This window comes from Columba livia, chromosome 8 (genome assembly GCF_036013475.1).
Source record: "Columba livia isolate bColLiv1 breed racing homer chromosome 8, bColLiv1.pat.W.v2, whole genome shotgun sequence".
Lineage (NCBI taxonomy): Eukaryota > Metazoa > Chordata > Aves > Columbiformes > Columbidae > Columba > Columba livia.
This window is the reverse complement of record NC_088609.1, coordinates 12,717,681-12,742,126: the sequence shown is the minus strand read 5'-3', so window position 1 is coordinate 12,742,126 and position 24,446 is coordinate 12,717,681. Positions and strand designations below refer to the sequence as shown.

The 24,446-nt window shown below is 42.0% G+C and overlaps 1 protein-coding gene across 33 annotated transcripts in view; it reads left to right on the top strand.

Annotated features, from left to right (window-relative positions):
* Positions 1-24,446, top strand: part of FGGY (FGGY carbohydrate kinase domain containing) — a 309,627-nt gene that overhangs the window by 50,825 nt on the left and 234,356 nt on the right. For 2 of the 33 annotated variants that reach the window (XM_065072049.1, XM_065072043.1), the window contains exon 1: positions 3,967-4,221. The exons of 28 other annotated variants lie outside the window; for them this stretch is intronic. The gene's annotated coding sequence lies outside the window, so the exon portion shown is untranslated. Of the gene's footprint in view, positions 1-3,966; positions 4,222-4,299; positions 4,986-24,446 lie in introns of those variants that run through there. 3 more of the 33 variants (XM_021295693.2, XM_065072032.1, XM_065072029.1) reach the window with 2 other exon arrangements.

Genomic DNA, 24,446 nt, shown 5'->3' with positions numbered 1-24,446 from the left:
AAGCCTTACCCTAGAAATGAACTCCACTAATCAACTGCTCATGACTCCAGCAGATGTTTCTGCTTTTCATACAATTGGAACCTCATGTTTTACTATTTTTTTCCTTCATTTTGTACTAGCAGCAAATGCCCCATTACACATATGAGCTTCAAAACCTTGTCACATGATACCAGGAACAAATTGTTAAGCCAGTCAGCAAAGTTCAGGTTTGAAGTGGTGGTCCACTAAAGGGAACCGGGTCTTAGAAGCTGAATGAGTGGTTTATGGAACAACCATGATGTGGTTTTGATGCAAGTGCCAGTACTCTATTTCAGCCTCTTCTATGAAATTTGGAAATGTCAGATGAACTCAGACCAGAACTCTTCTTTCAAAGACTGAATGGCTTTAGGATGTGGAGATAAAGTTAAGCGATACTTTTGAGGATATGATTATTATACTCTTGAAATCACAGAAATAGGATGAAAATTGTCTATATGATGTTGTTATATAAGGTTGTTACCTCTTGTAGTAGAGCGAAATCAGTGAATTTTCAGATATAGAAGAAATACAGATGTGAAGAATTTACTTTTTACTTTGATTTGTTAGTTTGTTGCATTTAACTTACCATTCCAGGTCTTTCAAATTGATAAGTGACTGGCAGATCCTTGATCAATCAATATCTTTGTACGATTTGGGCAGAAGGAAAAATAATGTGAGTAGAAAGAATGACAGATTGTCACTCCACAAAGATTCAGCTTACTCCCCTGTCAGCAAAGTCAGAACTTCTTGGTGGAAACTAAACACCTGTTAAAAGAGTACAATGGAACCATTAGAAGTTGTAGGCACCGGAGACACCATTCTCTGGGATTATAGCGACTCATTTGCAAACCATTTTTCTGTTAGCAGTGAGCAGTTAACCATGAACTTTCCCCTACCCGGAGCTCACCCACGCTGGATTGATTCAGAAGCCATGGCAGAGCACGGCTTAACAGGCACGACCAGGAAGTTTATCAGTATTCACACTTCGCCAGCCAAGCAGGATCCTGAGCAAATGTGGGATGCCATAACCAGAACTTGCTCCTTCCACCCTTTCCCAAAGTAAATATGTTAACCTACTGCTGTTGCTGGCCTCAGTTGTCATGATAAACACAAGTACAAAGAGCTGAATGAGTTGAAAGCTCTTTAAGTGAGTGGAAAAAGGTGAGAGTGAGGGTAGATAGGGGCATTGGCTGCCTCTGTGGTTACTCTTAGGATACTGGGTACTTCTGAAATATTTCTCAGCTGATAAAGATTTAATCAGTTAAGAATATGGCCAATAATATGCATTGGGCATGTTTGTAGTTGATTTCAAGCTGGTGATATGCTCTCTTCTGTGAATATCACATTCTTTCCTGTTGTTGTAAAGCCAAACTCTAACCTCCTGGTGCTGTTTGCATGTATTGAATGGAACTTGAACTTGGAGAAGGTCTAGAGTGCAGAAGGACTTCTGTCTGTGCAGAGATGCTGTAATTTGTTTATGACTGTGGATGAGATTTCTTCTTCGCTGCTTGTGCTCTCTGGGTAGAGGAGAGCGGAACTGAGAAGCCCATAGAAGGTGGGTAATAGAAAGCCAGTGGATGATCCTCATTAGAACCTGTACACAGAGTGATGGGAATGGGAGGAAGAGAATCATTAGAGGAAAGAATCATGTAAGCCAAGGGATGACAGGACTTCCAAAAGAGCTTGACTGGAAGTGCCGAAGCTGGCTGACAAGCCATGGGGAGAAAAGAGAGAGTATTGATTTGAAATTTTGGCAAGTGCCTTTTGAAACTGAGAGAAGAATGATTTTGGTGGAATGAAGACTGAGCAGAGTCTGTTGTGAACCTGGAGGAGGAGACATCCAGATGTTGTTGCAAGTGGTGAGCCCAGTGATCTTAGAAATAAAAAGAGGAGATGGGATGTGAGCGACACAAAATGGGCAGTACTGAAAAAAGCAAAGCCGGGCAAAGAACAGATTTGGGTTCTTTCAAGTTAGCAGAAGTTTAAATGAGTGCAAGCATGTCCTGCAGAGAGAAAGAAAATAAGCACTGGAGCAGAAGAAATGATGTAAGGGTGAACAAAAAGGAAACAAGGCTGATTTGTGGATCAGTGGAGAGGCTAGAGGGACGGCAGATAGGAGTGAGAGGGCCTTATTGGCAGAGAAGAAAAAGAACACATTGTGCATTATCAGTTTATCTCGTGGAAGTGATAAACCAGGTCCAATGCAGGGAGAGAAGTGGGAGGAGAAGAAAGGGAGTATTTGGGTAGCAACAGTTTTGTGGGCTGGTCAAAGCAGCCAAAAAAGACTGCAGGTTACAGCTAAATTAGAGGTGAATTTCTAGTGGTAGAAAGGTGGCAGGACAGCAAGGGATGGAAATTGGTTTTCAGGGTGGACTTTCACCAGGAAATTTCCTCTGCAAAAGCAGAGAAGGCCAGGAGGGGGAAAAAAAAAAGAAAAGGTTTAATGAAGAAGAATAAAACATGGAGAGAATCAAGCTTGTTGATGGAAGAAAGGCAAGATAGAGAGAGAGAGAGATGAAGCTGGGCAAGATGTCACTAATGCTGATGGGAAAGACAGATGCAAGATCAGTGTCAAACAAGCTGGAAGAGACTTGGGCAATGACTGAACTCGGAAGCCCAGCAGCAGAGTGGTGGAAGGTACAAAAAGCTTTCCTGAAGTCAGGCTGGGGAGTCAGAGTGTGCTGCAGGTATATTCTTCTGATGTGAGCAGAGATTCACGGCACTGTCACCCATGTCAAGCTGTAGGGTGTGGCTGAAGTGGGGCCTTCCTGCTCTTAGAATGCTGGGTGCCAACATGACCAGACCTTCTCTCTTGCATTGTCTGTTCTGACAGATTTAGTCTCATTTCTTCTCTCCATATAGGCAATCCTGTAGTGCACATAAGAGACTAGTTTTTAAAACAGTGGCTTCTCAGAGTAGCCTGCCTGTTGGTGATAGAGCTGATGTAGATCCTGCTGAAATAAATGTGAAGATTCCAACGGATGTCAGTAGTATTCAATCAGTAAGTATTTAATTCAAAATCACTTTTCCTTTGGCTGTGTTTTCAATCTCTTTTTCACATGGTTAGGAGAGTTGCACTATGAAAAGCACAAATCAAAGTGTATTTGAAGGAACCTGTCAAGAAGCAATAGCAGTGAATAGAGTTGAAATGTTGAGTGAGTCTTTTTGACTCAAATTCCACAGTGGTGGTCTCATATCTGGAGACTGTGATCAATGGTTGACCTTCTGAAATATTAATATCTAGAGAAGATAGCTTCTTACTGTGTTAAACCTACCTTTTAAAACAGACCTGGGGTGTATAAAGAGACCAAGAAGTCTTAGTAGCCAGTGAGAATAATTTCAAGTGATTTTCCAGACTTGAGTTTGCTTGGTTCAAGTAGTTTCCAGACATACAGAGATGAGAGTGAAGTAACATGGTTAGCCCAATAGAAGCATTTCCCCTCCCCATTCTGAGACAAGAGTAGTCAGTACACCAAAGCCAGCTTTGTCTGTAACCCTAATGAAGGAGCTCCTGTAGATTCTTGGAGGGGTGTAAGAAAACTCTTGTTATCCTCTGCCCTGCTTCCAGCCTTAAGGCCAGGGAGAAGGAGCCATCCCTCCTTCTGGGAAGGATTTCCAAAAGTCTTAAATCTGCCGTAGGTTTGACTTGTAATCTTGTGTGTGTGTGTCTAAAGCACATCAGCTGGGTGAACGGATTCCCTTGAGAGCGCAAGGATGGGACATCTGCTCTGCTAGTAGCCAGTCAGAGCAGTGGTTTGTGGGTTCACCAGCAGAGCTCAGTCCCTGGGGGTTTTCAGTCTGGCACCTCTCGCCACTGTGTTCATGCACTCGCTCACATACACACGGTGCCATCAATGAGGAGTCATCTGCCGGTTGCACGCCCACAGAGCACGGCAGGAAGGAAACGGCTGGGCTCTCAAAGTCAGGAGTATTAAAAAAAAAAAAAGTAAAAGTTAAAAAAAAGCAGCAGGCAGCTTGTGTATTGTACGGATTCCTCCCGGACTGAAGGAATCCTTTGCCCTGTGATTCAGGCTGAGCTGTCCGCCCCATCCGGCAGCCGCCGTGTCAGGCAGCCACCCACTTGTAACTGGGTGCCGGCTCTGCCGCTGCTGGCACCGGAGCCTGCAGCATTTCAGGGTTCTTTTGTTAGTCAAGGCACTGGCACTTCCTTTGGCATTTGTCAGTCTCCAGGAAGGCTTGTGTGTGAGTAGAGGCTTTTTTGTGTGTGTGTTATTATTTTGTTCGTTTACACTTTTGGAACCTGAAGGTTTGATTCAGCTGTCTTCCTTGCTTGCTCTCCGTTTCCTGTAGGCTGAAGGCTCTGTTTTCTGATGATTAGCCAATACCAGCTGTTCTGGCAATGAAGATGTCTCAAATCAATCCTATCCTGTCTGGCTTTCCAGGAAGAGAGCTGCCCCTCCCCTCGTACTCCACAGCCCCTGTCATCTGAGACTGAGATTTATCAGAGCTGCTTTGAGCTGGAAATTAGCTCCTTTACAACTTGTCCTCCACTGCTTCTCATTCATTTTATTGTTTTAACATTTTCCAGAAAATAATGCAGAAAACAAACCTGCTTCCTCTTTAGGGGAGTTGTGCTGTTAACCTGTGAAATGCTTATTTCCCTGGCAGGCTTCTTCTTATCTTTATAGCAGAACCACAAGATTAAAATCAGTTTAAGTTGAACTGAGATAATGAATAAAACACTGGAAAACATTTAGTCATCCTCTAGCATCCTGAAGATAAGGATTTCTACATGTAGGCATCAAAGCTGTAATGAACACCAAGGGAGGGATAGGCTCAGGAAAAATGGAGTGAGGGCTGCTGCCTACAGACTGAGGAATGTGCCTGTGTGGAACTTATTTGGGGGCCTGGGTCTATACACCTATAGTACGTTGACTTGACTTCCCTGAAGAGCTGAGCACCTGCTGCTTCCACGCATGCAAAAGTCACCTTAGAGTTGCATTCAGGTAACAGAAAAGTGGTTTTCACTTATTTTGTTTGACTTTTAATATGTATATATTAATGTTTTCTGTGTGTTTTTCCAACAGCAACACTGGAAGATTATTTTTTTGAGATATGTAGAAGGAAGACACTCTCTTAATTAATATCAGATGTTTTTTGGTGTTATTCAGCATTAAAAATAAACCTCTGCCTTTGCCAGAAGTAAATTTGGCAATCGTGTGCTCCCTGCTGCAGGAAAACAATGTCTCTCTTTAGAGCTCAGAACCAAGCTTTGGCAATGAGATGAGGCCCAATGTCCATTGATCTCAATGGAAAACCTATTATTAGAAAGATCACTGTGACCACATCCTGCCATCATTTTGTACCAAGAACCACCATTGAGGTCAGCAGGATTTTTGTGCAAATATTTATGGCAGGATATAGCCCACTTCAGGGCATTCTGAGGGTTGACGAGCCTTCGGCTGAATTGTTCCGTCTCCTTGTTGATCCTATCAGCCCACTAACAATTCAAAACCCCACCATCCAAGCTGGTGTTGACTGAAACCAAGTCAGTCAGTTTGTGCAGTTTGAATGCAGACATGAGGCAAGACTTTGGCATTGCACAATATCCTCGCCAATTGTGCCATGGACACCGAAAGAGTTGGATCCTTCTAACTTCTCGAGCAAGCAGCAAGGAGTAAATTGCTGCTGTGACAGATAGGCCTGTGGCTTTGGCAAGTGAAAACTGTTGTTAATTGAGTAACTCAAGGTTTTTGTTTTCAGCAAATGCTTTGCATATGTGACTAGTGCAGCTAATTTCCTGCTTGCCAAATTCAGTTCTATCAACACTTATTGGAACCACGAGCTCAGATAGCAGAGGGAATGCTCTCTCCTTTATCCTTTTGATATGGGGAATAAATGAATTCTTTTTAGCTTACTGTACATCCGTGTTTTCACTGGACAGCAGAAAACTGTGTCACTGACTCATTGTTTGATCTTGGGTAAATCATCTAATCCTGTCTATCCCAGTACCCTCATGTGCATAAATAATGTAATGACTCTCATCTGTCTTTACAAGCTGTTAGAATAACTTCGGTTTATATAGTTCTAGCTTTACTTCAGTCTTATCCACAATATTTTATTGGTGAAAGAAGGAAACTCTTACCCAAGTCAAAGCCAAAAAGTTTCTTATCCCTGTCTGGGTGCTGGAATAATCAGTATTCACAGGTTTTTATAACTTGTGTAAATGGTAGCATTTTAGCTCAAGTGTTTCTCATACCTGTAGAGCCAGGCTTTAAGTTTATATGATTTTGACACTGCAGAAATTTCTTTGACAAAATGACAACCTGGCATTTTCAGCGATAGCTGTCAGAGCCCAAATGGACTTGTGAAAGGTGGGAACATACTTGTACTGTGAACTTCCAAACTCTGTGCACAGATTCCCTGTCAAAGGTGAAATAGGCACAACAATGAACTTATGCTCACCTGAAAGATGAGTTACACTATTGCATGGTTCATATGAAGAGTGTATTTTAGATTGAAGCCTAAAAACTTACAAAACAAACTAAAAGCTTAAAATTTTCCCTGTGTATCAACAGCTATGAAGAGGAAAAACAAACAAACAAACAAACCAAAACACAAACCCAAACCAAACAAAGCAGAGCAAAAAAATCCTAACAAAAAAACGCCAAACCCAAAACATGACCTGAAAGGACAAATAAAGATAAAAGGGCCATCCCACACTAGCAAAGCTGCAAGACATTTTCAAGCATAGACCTGCGCAAAATGATTCTTTGCATTATAATTCTTATCTTGAGGCCCAGGACTAACATGGTTCCTGGCCTTCTCCTCTTCCTGTAGTTATATGCCTAAAGAAAATGTCACTGTAGTGCGGGGAAAAAATGCCTTGCTAATTACAGAACTTTTGGTAGAAATGTAGTTGTTTCAGAGAAACTGGTCTCTTGGAAACCTCTCTCACTTGGAGACAGAACTTCTGGAGGGAAGAAACTGCAGGATATGAGGGTGTGAGAGCGCAGGGTAGGGGTGGTATTCTCAGTAATAAGAACACTTCTAAAGGATGTGGGAGAGAAAGATTTGTCTCTCTGCCTTTTTTTTTTTTTTTTTTTACCAGACTTTTCTCTTTGGCTTTGGTGAAAAAAATATTCATTTTTCAGTGTCAGTATTATCCCAATGCAAGAATAAAACTAAATGCTAAAACCTCAGAAATGACTGCAAAATGGAATTCTTGTTTTCCAGCCAGTTCTGGGCCAGAAGAATTCTGTGTTTGTGGAGGGCTGGAGAGAGAGGTTTCCTCTCAAACAGGAAAAGTTTGATCCTGCTGCCGCACCTTAGGCCGTGGAGATGTCTGGTTCCCCGGCCGAGCTCGCTGGGGAGCACTTTGCATTCGATCCCACACAGCAGCCGTAGCATCGGCAGTAAGTGCACTCCTGGCTCTGGCTTTGTGGTTTGTGTGCTGAATTGGGTCTCAGACTAGGTTCAGTTCTGGCTTGCCCAGAGATTTCATATTTCATATTGAACAATGCATTTCATCAGTCTGTGCTTCAGTTTCCTATCTGTGAGAGTTTGCCTGCATGAGGCATCAGTGAACTCCTTTAAGTACAGGTGTGATACTAACTTGGTACAACCTGTTGAGCAAGCTAACCATTTTAAGGTTCATTTAAGCTTTTTTTTGGAATAGGTTTAAGCTATACTAAAGTAGTTAATTTTCAACTCAGAGAACATATTTTGCAAAAGTGCATCTAAAAATCTGATTGAATCAAGATAATGAAGTTGAAAGGTCCATGTACACATGTCCTTGCAGCTAAAAAAGATTTTTTTGTCTAAACTTTGTCTGCAGGAAGAGAAACTACCTATTGTCTGGTTCCCTAGACAAATGGTCACCTAATTTCTAGGCAATCCTGGAGGTGTGAGTCTACCGATAAGCCTCCAAGTTGGGGCCTTTATCCTGTGAGCTCCCCCACCTGAAAAGGCCCTATATTTGTATACTTTTTGTAGGGAGAACGAGATACACAGACTTGAGAAGGGGCACAAAACCTTATGGTAGATGTTTCTTACAAGGCTTTAATAAGTCTTCACATTGGTCTTCATCATTGCAGAGGCTAAAACAGTAGGAGGCTCCAAATTCAGTGATGTTATTCCTGCCCTTAGAATGAAAATGTGCAGGTTCAGTCTGCACAGAGAGGTCTCATCACTGAAACAAAGGGGAATCTTTTAACTGCTTCCTTCTATTATCTTGTCTTACTATCTGCTTTGCCACCAATGTTCTTTTTTGCTGGAATTAGCACCATGTTTTTTTTGTTCCCAGGAATAACAATAGCAATAATAGAAAATTATTGCTTTGCAAATTATTTCGGAAAGTACATACGGAAATCTTTAGTAGTGAAAATAGCTGCAATGGCTGATAGTTGCCACTAGCAATGAAAATGTTTAGCTTAAGGTATTGAAAAAAAAAAGCCTGTCAGGGAAGCTGAAATTTCATCTGGATAGATAGATGTGTAGACCAAGTGCATGATCTTCTCAGACACTGGAAGGATAAAGGGGAGATTGTCAATACCTTGAAGTCCTGACCTGCCTTTGTCAAGTTCTCCTTATCACAGGCACTAAGTGTTCTTTAACACAAGTCAAGCACTCCAAATGAAGAAAGAGAGAGAAATTAGTCTGAACAGGAAGCTTCAAATATTCTGAGACTAATTGAGTTTAGATAATTAAGGGGTTTTAGAGCAGTAATTCAGAGGAGAATGGGAGGGAAGGACAGTTTAATTGAGATTGCCTGTCCATCTGTGAATTCTCCATGCAGCCTTCTGTGGCATGTCCCGCTTGTCATTCATTCTGACCTAAAGGAGTTGATGTCGTTTGGATTGACCTTATTAGTTAGCAACACTGTAGGCTTCCCGTGGCGTTTTGGAGCTATTCATGTCCTGCCTCTGGTGCTGTGCGTGTGTGACAGTTGTCTGTGTTGTCTTTGACTGGAGGAAATGCCCTGCCCTGGTGCCTCTGCCCTTTGGAGACCTGATGGCATGCTCTGGGGTCACACCAAGAGTTGGGGGGATGAGGAGCAGGGTTTGAATGCTGCTTTGTAGGTTAGAAGAGAGTGTTGCATGTATATTGGAGCTAAGTCTTAATCTCTGCTACAGCAAGGCAGCCAAAATTGGAATCAAACCCCAAACCTCTGCTGCTAGGAGCAGTTGATGGTGATGATAAGCCTGCCTGGTTCAGTAGGTGAGAGGAGATGGCAGCCGAGCCTCCTAGCTTGCCAAGGGAAAAGGTTCCCAATAACTTTGCACTGACTGCCACGAAGACAACTACTTTTTTTAAAAGATGTCATTGTATACTCTGCACTTCAGGAACAAACATGCCTCTGCTAGCTGCAGTGCAGCCCCATGGATCCCGCTGCTCTGCAACTCCCTGTGCAGATGCAGCAGATTGATGTCTCACAGATCAAGCTTTCCTGCTGCCTTTAATGGGCAGGGAGCCTGACGGAGAGAGACCCAGCGTGCCAACTTGGGTCATAGAATCACAGAATCATTTCGGCTGGCTCAAGATCATCAAGTCCAACCATAACCTAGCTCTGGCACTAAACCATGTCCCTAAGAACCTTGTCTAAACACCTTTTAAACACTTCCAAGGATGGTGACTCCACCTCTGCCCTGAGCAGCCTGTTCCAATGCCTGACAATCCTTTCCAGGAAGTATTTTTTCCTAATATCCAATCTAAACCTCCCCTAGTGCAACTTGAGGTCATTTTCCCTCATCCTTTCACTTGCTACTTAGGAGAAGAGACCAACAGTGATAAGGTCTCCCCTCAGCCTCCTTTTCTCCAGGCTAAACAGCCCCAGGTCCCTCAACCACTCCTTATCAGACTTGTGTCAGTGACATTTGGACACAATAGGCAGGATGCAGCTGAGTGCAACTGTCCTGCTGCACAGGAGACGTGCTGGTTGTTGAGGATAGTGGTGAAGAGCTCCCAGCCATCGACTCAGCTGCTGCAAGAGCAGTGTTGACATAAGAATTTTGATTTAGTATTGAATAAATGGGAAATAAGATGCTAGAGCTGTGTCCTGCTCAACCATCTCTCTCTTTATCCATGTCCAACCCATAGGCAAGTGGTGTGAATTCTGATTCAATGCTGACTGGTTCCCGTAGGCACTCCAGTGATTTAAATGGGGTTGGCCCAGCACCATGCCAAATGTAACTGAGATCAAAATGCTGTTAAAACTGCAGCTGATCATTACTTAACTTAGAAAGAAGCTAGCAGACACTGAGAGGAAAGGCCTTGAAGCCTCTATGAGCACTGACAAATTGTAATGAGTTTCTTGTGCTGGGTTTGTGAATACAAACAACTTGACTGCATGCTCCACAGGCTGTTCTCTTGCCATGGGGATCTCTGAGAAAGCAATAGAGGCATCTGGAAGTGGATTATCTGGGGTTTTCTCCTCCTGCTCTTTTGCCCGTGTTGCAGTGGAGGAGTTGCAGTGAAGCACGAGGGGCCCTTTTTTGACAGACCATCCTGCTTGCACCAGGAGTCTGCTCATAAAACCAAGGAAACAAACTTTAGGATGTTTTCCTGGGGAGAGCAGGACAAGCGCTCTATACTAACCTGCTATTATCAGGTGTTTTCCTAGTGATTTTCCTTGTTACGGCCCCTCTGGGGCTATTCGGATATGGGAAAGTGGAATAAATAATCAAAGAGGATGTTCCTAGCTGCTAATTTTCAGTCAGATTTGATACTGGTCCAAGACTTAACACTTCCTTTCTTTGCCAACCGCACACTAAAAATAACATATTTTCAGGATATTGGAGACCACTAGAAACCTGTGGTATTTGGCACTTGAATATCGCCTTTCGTCTGAAAATCTCAAAGCAAAAAAGTTGGAGCGTCACCGTGTCTACTTGGAATTGGGAGAATGTGAGACATTTTTGGAGCTGTTTGAGACATAGGTAGGTAAACAGGAGACAAGATCTCGGAGTGGCTCAATAGGTCTGAATTTTCTTCTTGAGTGACATTTATTTAAAAGAAAAAGTACCTTTATCTTGGCAGTCTGATGAGTCTTCTGTCTGTGCCTCAGAGCATGGTTGGTCCTTCACGGGGCCAGGGGAGATGCACACAGTGCGTGTAATGGTGATACATTAATTGACAGGACAGTTCCCTCTGCAGAAAGGTTACAACCCCCAATAAAGATTGGGGAGGAGTTAATTCACATATTGTTGTCAGGTGGGCTTTTTTTAATTTGTGTTTTTGTTTCTTTATTTTGTTTTTCCTTCCAGTTAAGCAGGGCTTTAGACTCCCTTCCAGTAATCAGACTGTTAACTAATACTTCTGGCATGGGGAATGTTATTTTTGACAGAGGGTTTTATTTATTTTGTTTTTATTTTCCTTCTCTGTACTTTATTTTTCTCTTTGCTCTTAGTCATTGGTAACATAGATATGGTGGAAGTAACTAAAAAAATAAAGGCACTGTTTGGCTGGCAGAAAGCTAGAATAAGTCTCTTTGTGTAGGTTGGTTGTAATGTCACCAAGAGTCAGGAGGGTTCCCTGCCTGTTTTGTAGGTTGCCTCTTCTGTCCTGAGTATAAAGTGTCAGATGGGTCTTCTCAGGCCTTGGGAAAGCAGCTGCTTTTTCTCTGTTGGGAAGATAACACATAAGTGGTGGGCTTCAGCCAAAAGTCCAGTGAAAGAGCTTAAATAGAGACTGATCTGAAAGGTGGGCTGAGAGCAAGATGTAAGTTCCCCAAGGAAATGGGATTTATTTGCATCCTCTCTTGGAGTAATGGAGCATTTTTCTCCCCAGACTCAAATTAGCTGTGGAGCCTCTTCCCTCCTGAGCTGAAGCACAACTAGCAGTTTATTGTGTTTGATAGTGTTGATTGCTCTGCTCATTTTTATAATTTGCTTAAGTCTCTCAAAGCATCTCTAATTTAATCTAATTGTCAGTGATAGTCACTTGCATGGAGAACAGCCAGACGATCCATCCCACGATGGTGGTGGACATGGCTCGGCATCGAGGCCACGTCCAGTCACCGAGAGCAGAGCAGATTCTGCTGGGAATCGCTGCCTCTGGCAGCTCACCTATCAGTTGATGTTTGTGTCATGCCACGTCTCACAAAGTGGGAGGAGGATCAGGCCTTGAATTACCACACGTACTGGGGTGTTTTCCTTGCTGGGAAGGGGATGTTCTTACTCTTTGATGTTGGTGATGTGATGGCATGGAGATAACTACATGAGCCTCCTTACTGTGAGCAAGTGTTGGATTGTTTATTTAGCATAGAGAATGAAGTCACCTGCCTGATGAGAGATTTAAATGTTACAAAAATGTCAAAACTGCCTACAACTGTTTGATCTGCCAAATCTTAGGGAAGTTATCATTTCCACCCTGCTTGGAGAAGCTGTTTTTGTTATGTTTTAGCAGAGTGGCTGTACTGTGCTGTCTACCTGAACCAATTTGTTACCTTCTGCTTGCCGTATCTCACCCCATCCTGACAGATGTGAAGGAGTGCAGGTGAACTGCAGATTCTGCCCCTCCCACACACGTATTGATTATAAGGTACAAGTACCAGGTCTGGTTAGAGATATTTCACGCTTGACTCTTGCATCATGCTTAGTGACCTTCACACTCTTGCTTGCGTGGAGACCATGGGGACCTTTTGATTTACAGCATTACTATTTACATGGCTGTACACCTTGGCAAGGGCCAAATTACTATTTCAGTTCAAGTCTGTGTGTGATGAGTGAAGAGACAAATTTTGCACTCCTGTCACACTGCTGAGAGATATATTTGGTTTTGAATGTTACAGATTTCATTTGAAGTAAAAAAAAAAAGACTTTTTTTGCTTAAAGAAGAAAATGCCGTAATGAAACATTTCTGTGCCTCTTACTTCTCACTCCTGAGGAGCTGCTTCCTCAAGGAGCCTCTGTCCCAGCTTTTCCTTCAACTTCTGATTGTTCTGGGCTTTCCTCTTCATGTTAGTTATTTTTGGCTCTTGCTTGGGTTTCTTCCAGTACCCTTCTCTTCATCTCCACTTGAAGAAAAAAAATCTTTTCTTTGCATCTTGACTCTCTTTTCCCTTGGCAGGAGACAAAAGGGAAGCACTCCTTGTGGAAAAGTAACCACTTGCAGACCTGTGAACACAAAGTGAGGCTTAGAGAATCAGATGCTCTCCAGATCAGGAGACACTGTGTGCCTGGTGTAGAGATGGTGAGATAGTAGATGTTTGGGGGAATCCTGCATTGCTTCTGGGCCGGAGGAGCAGAAACAAAAGCCAAGACAGCTGTAGAGGGGAGAAGAATTCATTCCCCGTCTCTCTGTCTGCACTCTCTGGCCTTCTCGGACAGCAAGCAAGCAGGTGCCTGTCGGCTGAATTGCAGTGGCTATTGCACAAGAAACTGTAGGCTGGTGGAAAGACTCCAGGGAGCCAGCTCCAGCCTACGGACAGTAGGTTTGACTCCCTTAGTCTAGACACTCTCACAGGGATTACATCAACAATCATTTGTCAGTCTCTATTTATTTTCCAGCGGCATGGTTAGTATTTACTGGTGCTGAGATTCTCCTTATACTCCTCTATATTCTATCATACAAGATTCACTTCTAGCGGAGTGGCTACCTAGGCCACAATTTCCATGTTTGTTTGTTTTTCATAATATTAGTGATACTATTGCTTAGGAAAAGGAAAGACCCAGAATGTACCTAAACATCCACATCCTACTGAGAATCAAGAACATAATTTGTTTTTTTTTGAGAATCTCCACTTCCAGCTGATAGCTCAGGAACATCAGATGTTTTAATAAGAATTGTAGATATTCAAATACCTACATCAGATATACATATTCATATATGTACATCATATGTACATCATAATATGTATGCACGCAACGGATGAGCATATGTTGCTGTCAGATTAGGAAATAATCCTTTTGGTCTCAAAACCACCGATGAAATGAGTGTCACAATTCCAGGTTTTTACACCACAAACCTACCATTTTCAGGTACAGTAACTTGAGCAAAATTGCACACAATCCCTGGGGAATGTAAATGCAGCCCAACTTTAAACATTAATTTAGGTGCCCAACATAAGAGGCCACTGGCTCTGTGTTCTCTGTGCAGTTAATGAACAGATGACTCTAAGCTGCCTTTTGCAGAAGCTTTTCAAGTAAACCACTCTGAATCACCCTCTGGTAGAGTTTTCCTATGGCCTGGAGAGGCGCTCCGAATTAGGTTGAATAAAGTTTTAAAATAAAGCTGTGCGGGTAACTGCCTTTTTTACTTCCTCCCTTCTTTTTGCAATTAGGATTCAAAGTTCAAGTGCTGACAACATTTTATGCCCTAACTTCTGGACTCCATTCCCTTGATGATTTGACATTTTGTCAAGTCTCCATGATACAGGGAGAGGATGATTGAAGAATTTAGTATGTTGAGGATCTGATATGAAATAACCTAAGTCTACAAAATGTGGACTTCTTAGAATGTGTTTAATGCAGTGCTTGGCTTATACTAGGCAGCAGAATAATGCAACTTTTTCAAGACTGGTCTTTACTCCTTTGGATCTCTCTCAGAAGTACAGAAAGGGCATTAAACTGTGCAACTTGTTGGTTGTTGGGGAGAGGGGAAACCTGTGGAAAAATAAATCTTTAACTCAAAATGAAAATCAAGGAGCTCTCAAACTCAGAGGATTGATGTTGTTTTATTATTAAACCAGTGTGCTGTTGTCCCCATGGAAACAAAGAAACAAATATTTGGAGCTGTGTAACACCTTCCACCAAAATTCCAGTTGAGAATGTTTTGGAAAGTGTTTGTGTCAATGAGAGTCTCCTGTTCTCTGAATGGCGCCTTTGTGCAGCCGTCCTGGCCTCCCGCACGGGTGACAAGGTGAAACTCTGCACTCAACCTCATGAACGTTACTCGTCTTTACAGTTCTTTAAAAGGAATTAATTGCATCAGGAGGTCTTTGCCCAGTACAAATGATAAGTTTGAGGCCGCAGCAATGACCCAAATGAAATGCGTGACAGCAGCAGCATTTGGTCATTTGCTGTTGGTTTGGGTGGGGATTCTTAATCCATAATTTTCTACAGATCAATCCTAGCAACGTGCCAAATGATTTCACCTTGAACCCAGAATGAACTGTTCAGCAATGGAAGAAAAAAACCCGTGAAATACAACTGACATTTTGACTAAAAATTATATTTACTTTACTAAGATAATATGATCCGTCTGCTCATTACCAGTGGGAAGAGATCCTTCCATGCTGCCAGATATCTTTTACCTGAGGCACCCCATCTGTTTATATTTGCAGGCTGGGGTGAGAGGAAGAAATCTGATCAAACTTAGCAGGTGCTCCCTTTTTAAAAATAAAATGCTGCTTTGTCTTCTCTTTGTCTGCACACTTGCTTTCACCTGCAGGTCAACTGGCACATTTTCACCAGAAAGTTTTCTTGTTACCTGGTTTTCCAAACAAGGAGTAGTAAAATACATTGACTCTGGTTTTCTGTGTTGGATTTTTTGAGTGAATATAAGGTCACAACTATAATTAAATATCTCACCACTGGGAAAAGCATAATATTTCTCATTTCCAGTGCGGAAAATACTCAGCGATGTCTCATTAAGTGCAAGCCCATTTTGCAACCTTTCCCTTGCTGGAAGCACTAATCACGTTTTTCTTGTCTACCCACGTACCTATTTTCACACAGTTTATAGGAGATTAATATCTTAGAAATCTCTCTGCTCTGTTAAATGTCTTTGAAATCTGCTAGTTAGTTTGAAAGTTATTAAGGATGGGAAGGGGGAAGGATATTTACATGATGTTTTTGCACATTAGGCTAAAATGTAAATTTCTAATCTGTGAGGAGACATCATGATGAGTTTGAGTCTATAAAATTGTGCTTCCTTCTGAACTAGTGCTCATTATGCTGCATTTACTCCAAGTAATACCACTTGTCCAAGGATGCTGAAGCCCTCCCAGTGTGGAGTAAAACAAATACAGTTGCCTAAAACTTTCTAAATTTTAATGGAATTTTGGTCATCTTTCCCTCCCTAATGAACGTTGACATTATAGTCCAAAAACTACTCAAAGTTGGAAGGTTTAAATTGTAACAGGCTCTAAAAATCACCCTTTTCAAATTACAGACAGGCTAGAATCCACCAGTACGGGAAAACCTTCCTTTGCTGTAGGGCGAACGAACTGTTCAGATGCCTTTGAGGGACCACACACTGTAGTACCTTGCAGTATTGTCAAATAAGAACTCAGAAACCTTTGGCCAGATGCTATTTGAACCGAAGTCAGAGGGCATATTTGGCATGTGGTTTGTGATCCCTGCAATATATCGTGACGGGTGGAACAGACTGAACTGAGGGGCTAGGAAGTAGTGCTTTTTATTTGTAAAATCCTGCTTAAGATAATTAAAGTCGTGTAGAGCAGAAGGAAGTCTTTTGCCTGAGCTGTGGTTATCTGCCTATCATGGCCTGGCATGTCTCCTGTCTCAAAGGCGTATGTAATTCAAGAAGTGTCCCTATGAAAGGGAGAAGTAGCTTTTGTTCTCAAACCCAATGCTGTTATGATTGAGGCCACATGTTCCCTTATGGCCCCTAATCAGTTTGAGGCTGATTCCTATTTAGTTCCTTTCAACCACTGTTATTCCAGCTTTATGCTATTGTAAATTCCCTCCTTCTCATCAAGTTATGCTGGAGTGACTCTCTCATGTGTCAGGCTCTTGGTATCTAAATACTGATATTTTTTCTGATGTACTTTTGCTGCCTTATGCTGGGTAATATTTTTCTACGTAATGATTCACAGTAACTGTGCCTCAGGCAGTGGCTTGAGCCAGAAGGTTATGCAGCAAAGCTACAATACTTTAAATATCAATTTTGGTTTAAAAGAAATGTGTGAAAAGGGGAGGGGGAATGTTCTTGGGCTGAGGATAGTCTGCACAACTTGAACATGTTGCAATATGCTGAAAGATAACCCGTCATCTCATGCAGATGTTATGAAAACTCTTATCTTCTGAGGGAAGATCTTGCTGCAATTGCAGGTACTGGTTCCGAACGTTTGAGGAGACATACTCAATGGATCAAGGGGGCTGTGCATTAATATTGTATAATTATAGCTTATTTTTCACAACTGTAATTTTGCCAGAAAATGCAGTTGTTACTGCTGCCAGTCAGTTTCATCTTTAATTTGTCTGATAATTGGTGATATTTTCTTTGTTGTGAATGCACCGCTGTTTTATCAAATACTAATAATTAGATTTATAGCATTAAAAACAGTGAGTCTAATAAAGGGAATTCTTACCCAGGCTGTATGAAAGTTGAGTTTTAGTCCATTTTCTCCAGAGGGCCTTGAATCTGTATCTCCAGCTTCCAGGAATGGTCTTAATCACTACATTTTAGGATTGGGTTTTCATGTTGAAGAGAGAACATCATGTTTTCTGAATCACTCACTGGTCTCTTGCCCTCCAGGTGCATGTCAGGTCCACAGGGCTGCTGATTTATAGGTCATTCTCATTCTCACTGTCCAGCTTGATGCTTTTTGAGGTTCTTCAAACAAGGGAGGATACCAGTAGAAGGTGCTTATTGGGGCTATGGCCCAGAATATGTTATACTGCCCAGCTGGGAAACTGGTCCAGATGTACTTTCTGGGCATACTTTGATTAGGGGCCAAGGAGCCAGCACGCCAGTTGTTTGCTCCACAGAATTTAGAAGATGTGTTTGTCTGCCAAGCATTTTTTCCCCAAGTCTTTGCAGTACTAATGTGAACTAAAATAATGCACTCTACAATTGCTGTTGTTAAGCCCAGCATGACCCAGTATTTCAGCCAATGCATTTGTGTTTAAACCAGTGAACTAATGATCAAGTCCACAGCTTCTAATTGCAACCAGTACACGGTGGTGTAAGCATGATGCAGATGGCGTTGCTACCCTGTTAGCTTCCAATTAGAAAAAAAAAACAAAAAAAACTTGTCACTTAACCCTGTATGTGTAAAGTCTCAGCCCAATATCATTAATGTGTATTTGTTGATGGGAGGAAGGTACTGGAATTTCCCTTCTTCCACTTTTACTCTTCCTTCTATTAATGTGATCATTTGGAATTTGATGTTGGCTGCAGAATTTGCAGAACTTAAACATGTAATTTTTGAGAAAATCAGAGTTGCTATGGAGTAGTAAAAATTATTATTCCTCCTCTAGCCTAAGTTACTCACTTAGCAACAGTCCTAAATTAGATCTGCTGTGCCTGAATTGATGCTTCTGTGTAGCTGTTTGCCTGTTAAAAATATGATAATATCTTTTTTCTTTCATGGGTGCTAATAGTGTCTTCATTACTTGATTTTGTTGGAGACAAAATTTGTCTCAGCTAATATTATACTTTTCCTTGTCTGATTCAACTGAGTAATTATGTACGTGCCTAACTACAGTAACCTGAGCAGCATGACTAACTAGAGTAGGATTCCGCTTGTACTTGTGAGATTGTGAATATTTGGGTGGGTTGAGACTGTTGTGAGCCAGTTCATGCTTTGATGTGGTTTTTATAGGGAGGGTCAACTATATACTTTTTTGGTGTATTTTTGACAAATTAAATATACTTTCAATGAGCTCCATAAATAGAGAAAGGAAACACTTTTCAGGGGCAAGAGGGCCTTTTTCTGTGCAGTCCCAGGTGTTCAGATTTGTCTGTAATTTTGTCTGTTTTTCTGTGATGAAATGTTTTTGCTTAGTGCATATCACTGTGACTTGAGCCAACTCTGTTTAGGGCCAATCAGTGTAGATTCCCTGAGCTTTGCTGATTTACTCCACCTAAGAATCAAGCTTTTTCTGCTGAAATAAATAGTGGTTTAAACACTGTGACCGGTCTTCAGTGAGCTTTAGGAGATGACATATTTTTCAGCTGGGTGAGTCTCTCCACCTATGGTGTATCTTATTCCAAATACAGTCCAGTCATGCTGCTTTTTTTCTAAAAGCAGATTTAGGAAAAGAAAAAGTAAGCAGTGGCATGTAGGAGGAGAAGGGATGTTCAGGGGCAGCACTGGGATCTCTGCAGCTCTGAAAAACAGGCCACCGACACAGGGGTCAAAGCTGCTGTGTAGAGGCGCAAGGAAGACGATACAACACAAGCTGTAATTGTTGTAGTGAAATATCTCCTCCCCAAATGTAAAGTGCTTTGACACATTGAAAGTCTGGTTTAATTCTGTGTTTATGCAGCATCTGAAACACCAGAGCCCTGAGCGGGACTTCTGGGTGCTGCTGTGATAGAGAAAGTGAAAAATACTGAGGAAAACATGAGATTCTCTGTATTAATGACATTGTAAGACACAGGAATCTAAGAATGTGTTTGACAGTCTGTCACTGTAACCACTGAAACCGTAAAGGTCTGATTAAAACCTCATAAAGAGTAATTCAGTGATGTTTGCAGATGTAAAATAAAATGCTTTCACAGCTCAGCTTTATGAGCATGTATGGACTCTAAGAATCCTGAAAACATTCATGTATTTTTATGGCTGTTATGAACTCAAAATTATTTAGCAAATTTTGCCACTTTTCTTTTTCTCTGCAGGCTTTCACCATTGCTTACAGCCCAAACCACAAATAAAGCATTCAAATTATTGATGTGAGCTAAGCAGGAGGGCTATTGCCAAAAATAGCAGTATTCACTCAGGCTCATTCTATGTAGCTCTGGAAAAATTATTCCCATGCTACAGCAAAGATCACATTTTTTCCTTTCTTCACTAATAGCAAAAATATTACCTTTCAAGTGGTCTGTTATTCCTGCAGCTGGGGGATAAGCAGGTTGGATAAAGTTTAAGGTAGCTAAATGAGCAAGGCTTGCCGATCCAGCCTCCTGCTAATATGGTAGATGATTTATGATGCTTTTCTCTCCTGTTGCCTTCTCACCCCCTATTTTTGCCTTCAAGATGACTGCAAAATGAGGCAAACAGGCAAATGAAACCTCATATTTGACCTAACGGAGCTCTGGGAGCATTTCTCTCTGTTCTTTCCACTTTACTGAAGTGCATAACAGCAGTTTGAGCACATGGCTGGCCTCTCAGAGAGTATTTTCAGAACAGATGCTCGCAGTCCTGCCTTGATGTGACCAAAAAGACAGTTGAACAACAAGAAAAACACGGGCACTCTTAAGTTTGGAAAGAGTCCAAGTATATACATGCATAACACCTTTTTTGTCTAGTTTGTCAACATCCTCTCAAACAGATTCAGTCTGTTTGACAGCAATGGAAAGACTCTTCATTCCTGGATAAAGATCTTTCAAGAGCACCCTTGCTGACCAGACCCCTATTATTTTGTGATACTCTCCTCAGGTGTCTGCATGGGAGGAGCTCAGCTAGCACTTGGGATACAGTGTCTTTCAAGCCTCCAGAAGCAAAGTAGCTGTTTTATGGGGTTCAAACTGCAGCCCTGGGAGCTGTAGCAAATTGTCGTGGTCCCAGGCAGAGGCAGTACCAGTGGTAAAAAGAGCCCACCAGTGCTCAGACAGGGGACTTCGTAAAGCAGGTGGAATTTACAGAGAAATATAAGCGGTCCAATAAAGTGCTGAGAAAGAAGGTAAGACGTGTAAAGGAGAGTTTTCTAAAAGGAAACTGAGAGCCCTGAGTTTTGTTACGTCATTGAAGGGAATGAGAGGCAAAGAATTGATATTGTCCATTGCAATAAGTTCCCTTTGACAGGTAAAACTCTAGTTACTAAGGAAATGCAATTTTATACTTTCTTCGGTCAGTGGGAGTTAACTTTTGCACTAAGCAGTGCTGCTTTCTGCACTGAGATGAACCGCGACACAAAGATTCACATAATTTGTTAGCTGATGCTCAAGTGCCTGACTTTGTGTCTGACTTTGGAAAACCCTGTGTGATACTCAAGCCGGGGACAAATACATAATGATTAAGAACTTAGTAAGCATCACACATCAGGTTATGTGAAGTGAAACTGAGATAATTCCTGCAGTTGCTGTGTGTAAAGCGTTTTACCTCAGAGCAGCAGCAGTTCACAGTGAGGGCAGGTAAAGTGTGGGGGCTCCCAGGGCACCATGGTGAGAGCAAGAAGAAATAATGAAGAAATATTTAGAAATATTTAAAAGATTAAAAGATATTTAAAAGACTGGGCGGGGGGGGGGGGGTAGAGGAAGAAAAACTTGTTAAACTGAGAGAGCTGTGGCAATTAAGGTAGGACCTACAGAAAAAGTAGGATCCTGGGAAAGATGTGTGCTTCCAAACCCCCTTACTAAATAATGTGAAAAGAAACACAGGCACATCATTGCTGTAGGAGTTTTTCTCATTAGATCAAAAGGACAATGTCACAGCAATCTGTTGCTTCTGTAGAAAACACAGCGTCCAAGAGGAGGAGGAGACACATGTGGGCAGCAAGAAAGCTCTTGAAAAACAACTAAAGGGAGAGCATAGAAGAAACAGCTTATGGGGTGGGGTGAGAGCAGCCCCAGCACAGTCAGAGAGGAATGAGAAGGCAGAGAGTGGGTGAGGACAGACCCCTTCTGAATGTGGACTGTGGCACAGCCTCCATCTGTCCTGCATTGGTGCACCCACTCCTAGAGCTAGGAATAAGCTGTGATACCAGGGAATCAGATTGCTGTTTGTAATGGTAAAACTGCTGCTGAGAAACACAATCTTTGTTTCCTAGTGAGTGGTAAAGAAACAATAATAAATGGTGTTTACAGGCCTAAGTTGTTTATCCTTCTTTGCAGCAGCACCCTTTTTCTCTACAAACTGTTTTGCCTGTGCCATCCCAGCCTGGAGGCCCCATGCACTATATGCATGGGTGACTTACCTTTCTTAAGCTCCAGTAATTCACAGCACATACCAAACAACCTCCATATTAAATAGTCACCACATGAATTGATACTAATACAAAGCTACATCCAAGAATTCAGGAACTTTCACCATGACAACCCAGTAGAGTTTCAGTAATTAACACCTTCCTGTTGTGGAGATTCTCCTGGAAGACTATGGAGTAACATAAGTCTAGAGGTGGTTAAATTGTTTATTCCAGTTTAGGCATTAATCTGAAAATGTAAATTAGCTTCAGAAAGTAGAAGATCTTCAATCTTGTTTAATTCTTGATACAACCATCAAAAAGACACTGTAGCCTCACATATCTTCCCATCAAGAAACAGAACAGGAATATCTGATGAAAAAGAACATTTTTTTGCTGCCTGTTCTTCTTGCAGAGAGTTAGTAGGGAGACAACAGAACTGTTCAGGATCAGCCGTATTGTGCTGCCTTAGCTACAGGGCAAGTACTCAAATATCTGCAATATTAGCATAGTATGAAAAGCAGACAGAAAAGTCAGACCAACTTCCAGACTCCAAGTTTGCTGTTAGATTAATTCTCTTGTGTAGTTGACACTTTCCTTTTGACGGCCTTGATATTGGGGATGGCTCTCCAGCTCCAGATGTCTGAGTTTTGTGCTGCTGGTAGAGTCCCGTTTCAGAGAACACTCCTGCTTAAAAACCTGGGGAGCACATGCACAAATGTTAGAATTAAGTAGAGAAATGTATTTTTATTTCAGCACTGAATTTCCTTTGGCAGTATTGGCCGTCGCTCTTGGTATGAGATGACTGACTGCTCTACATGAGGGTTTTACCATGGTCCGAACCCAACTTTAACGTGGTCCATGTCAGAGCCAGGAGAGGTCACTAGCAAAGGTGGGCTATGTGTTCTCCCTGAAGGAACAGTATATGAGCCTGTGTGTTTGTTTTAGGCACATTTAAGGTGAGAAAAAAGAAATCCAGAGAAAAAAAGTAGCTAAATCTTTATGTGTGTTTTCTTTTCAGAGGGAACACCTGTCTGGTGTAATACTTCATTACATGTGTTCATGAGAAGTAGGAAACCAGCTCTGTTTACTTCAACTTCATTAGGGGCAGACCAGCTTCTCAAATGAGCACAAAGTTTCTTTTTGTTTTTGCCAGCTCCAAACAGATAAAATTACTACTTGGTAAATTCCACATAACCTTTAAGGCTTTCAATCACAGCAGTAAATGCTACTGTGCCCCAGCTCCTGCTTTTACTGAATTGTATTATAAGCACCTTAATTATAGTCCATGCTGTCTGATGGGCCACGGAAAAGGTCGTCTTCCAAAGAACGTATGATAACAAGGGTGGAGCGATACTGGTCATTTTTCATCTGTTGGGAAAGAAAGGGCTTTGCAGAGAAGAAGATTAATAGTAAACAATGTCAATCTAAATATATCTCAGACACAAAATGTCACATTCCTGCAGGCTTGCCTTCTCAGGAGGTGCTGGCATTAACCATTCTACCGTGGGGATAGCTGCACAAAGACATACTCCTCCTGTTCAGAGCAGAGCTAAAAATGAGATATGTTTTTGTTGTCATTTTACTGTTGAAGCTGCCGCAGTACAATGAGGTCTCTTACTTGTGCTGCTTTTAGCAATTGAGTTCAGGGCTTCCAGGTTGAGATCTAGTTCAAGGGCAGAGAAGTGAACAGAAACATTTGCGGTGACTTCACGGTGGTTTGAACAAATTCTCCACGCTGCTGCACAAGAGAAGAATAAACCCCGGGTCTTACAGATGGATTAGCCCTCCCATTATAGCCCCTGTCTGCCTCTTCACTTATTTAATTATTTTATAGGTCAGAATAAATATAAGTTGCAGGCAGCTTGCTTTTAAAGTCTCTGCTGTACTCAGGGCAGCAAAGCATCTGGCAGGACAATCTCATTTCTGCCTTGCGCTGTTAACGGCGTGGCCCTGGGCCCTTGGGTAGGCAGGGAATCCTTATCACCTTGGCAGGCTTCCAGCTCCAGATAATAATCCATTAACGTCTGCCCCGCTGGCATTCTTGCCAAATACAAGGGATATCTTTTAAATAAACATTGGCAGTTCCCACTCGGAGGAAAGAGAAAGGGAGTAGAGGAAAAACAATCCTTGACATTTCAGTGACTTTGCAGGGCTAGCTGACACCTGGTACCACCCTTATCTGCGGGTGTTTATGCAGAGCTGCAAAACACAGCTTCTTCTGTTGGCTCTTTTGCTTTCTTTAAATAGAACTGGAAAGGCTTATAATGATAGGAGTAACTTTCTTGGATAGGCACTCTTTCCTTTGCTATTTTTTTTTCCAGGCTGGGGAGACCCCTGTGTTAACATCTGTGCTCCTGTCTTCCTCTCAACTACAGCAAGCAGAGCACAGCAGGCTTTGTGCCTCGTACTTTGCCAGTAAGTTTTTTCCCTACAGTTTTCTTCCCTAGTGGAGAAGATACAATGCAGATTTACTTTCACAAGGGCTCTTTCCCACCTGACTTCCTATCTCTTCATCCATCAAACCAAACACACACATTGACCTGCCAGAAATCAGAACAACCGGAGCTCACTCCATTCTCAGCGTTCCTTGGGAAGTGCTTTTTCTGTTTGTTTCAACCATTTCACTTTCTTTCTCTTTAGCTGAACTGTCAATGGCAGCTTGAGGTTTATTTTTCCAGCTGTTATATTTTGCTTAATAGCAATAAAATGACT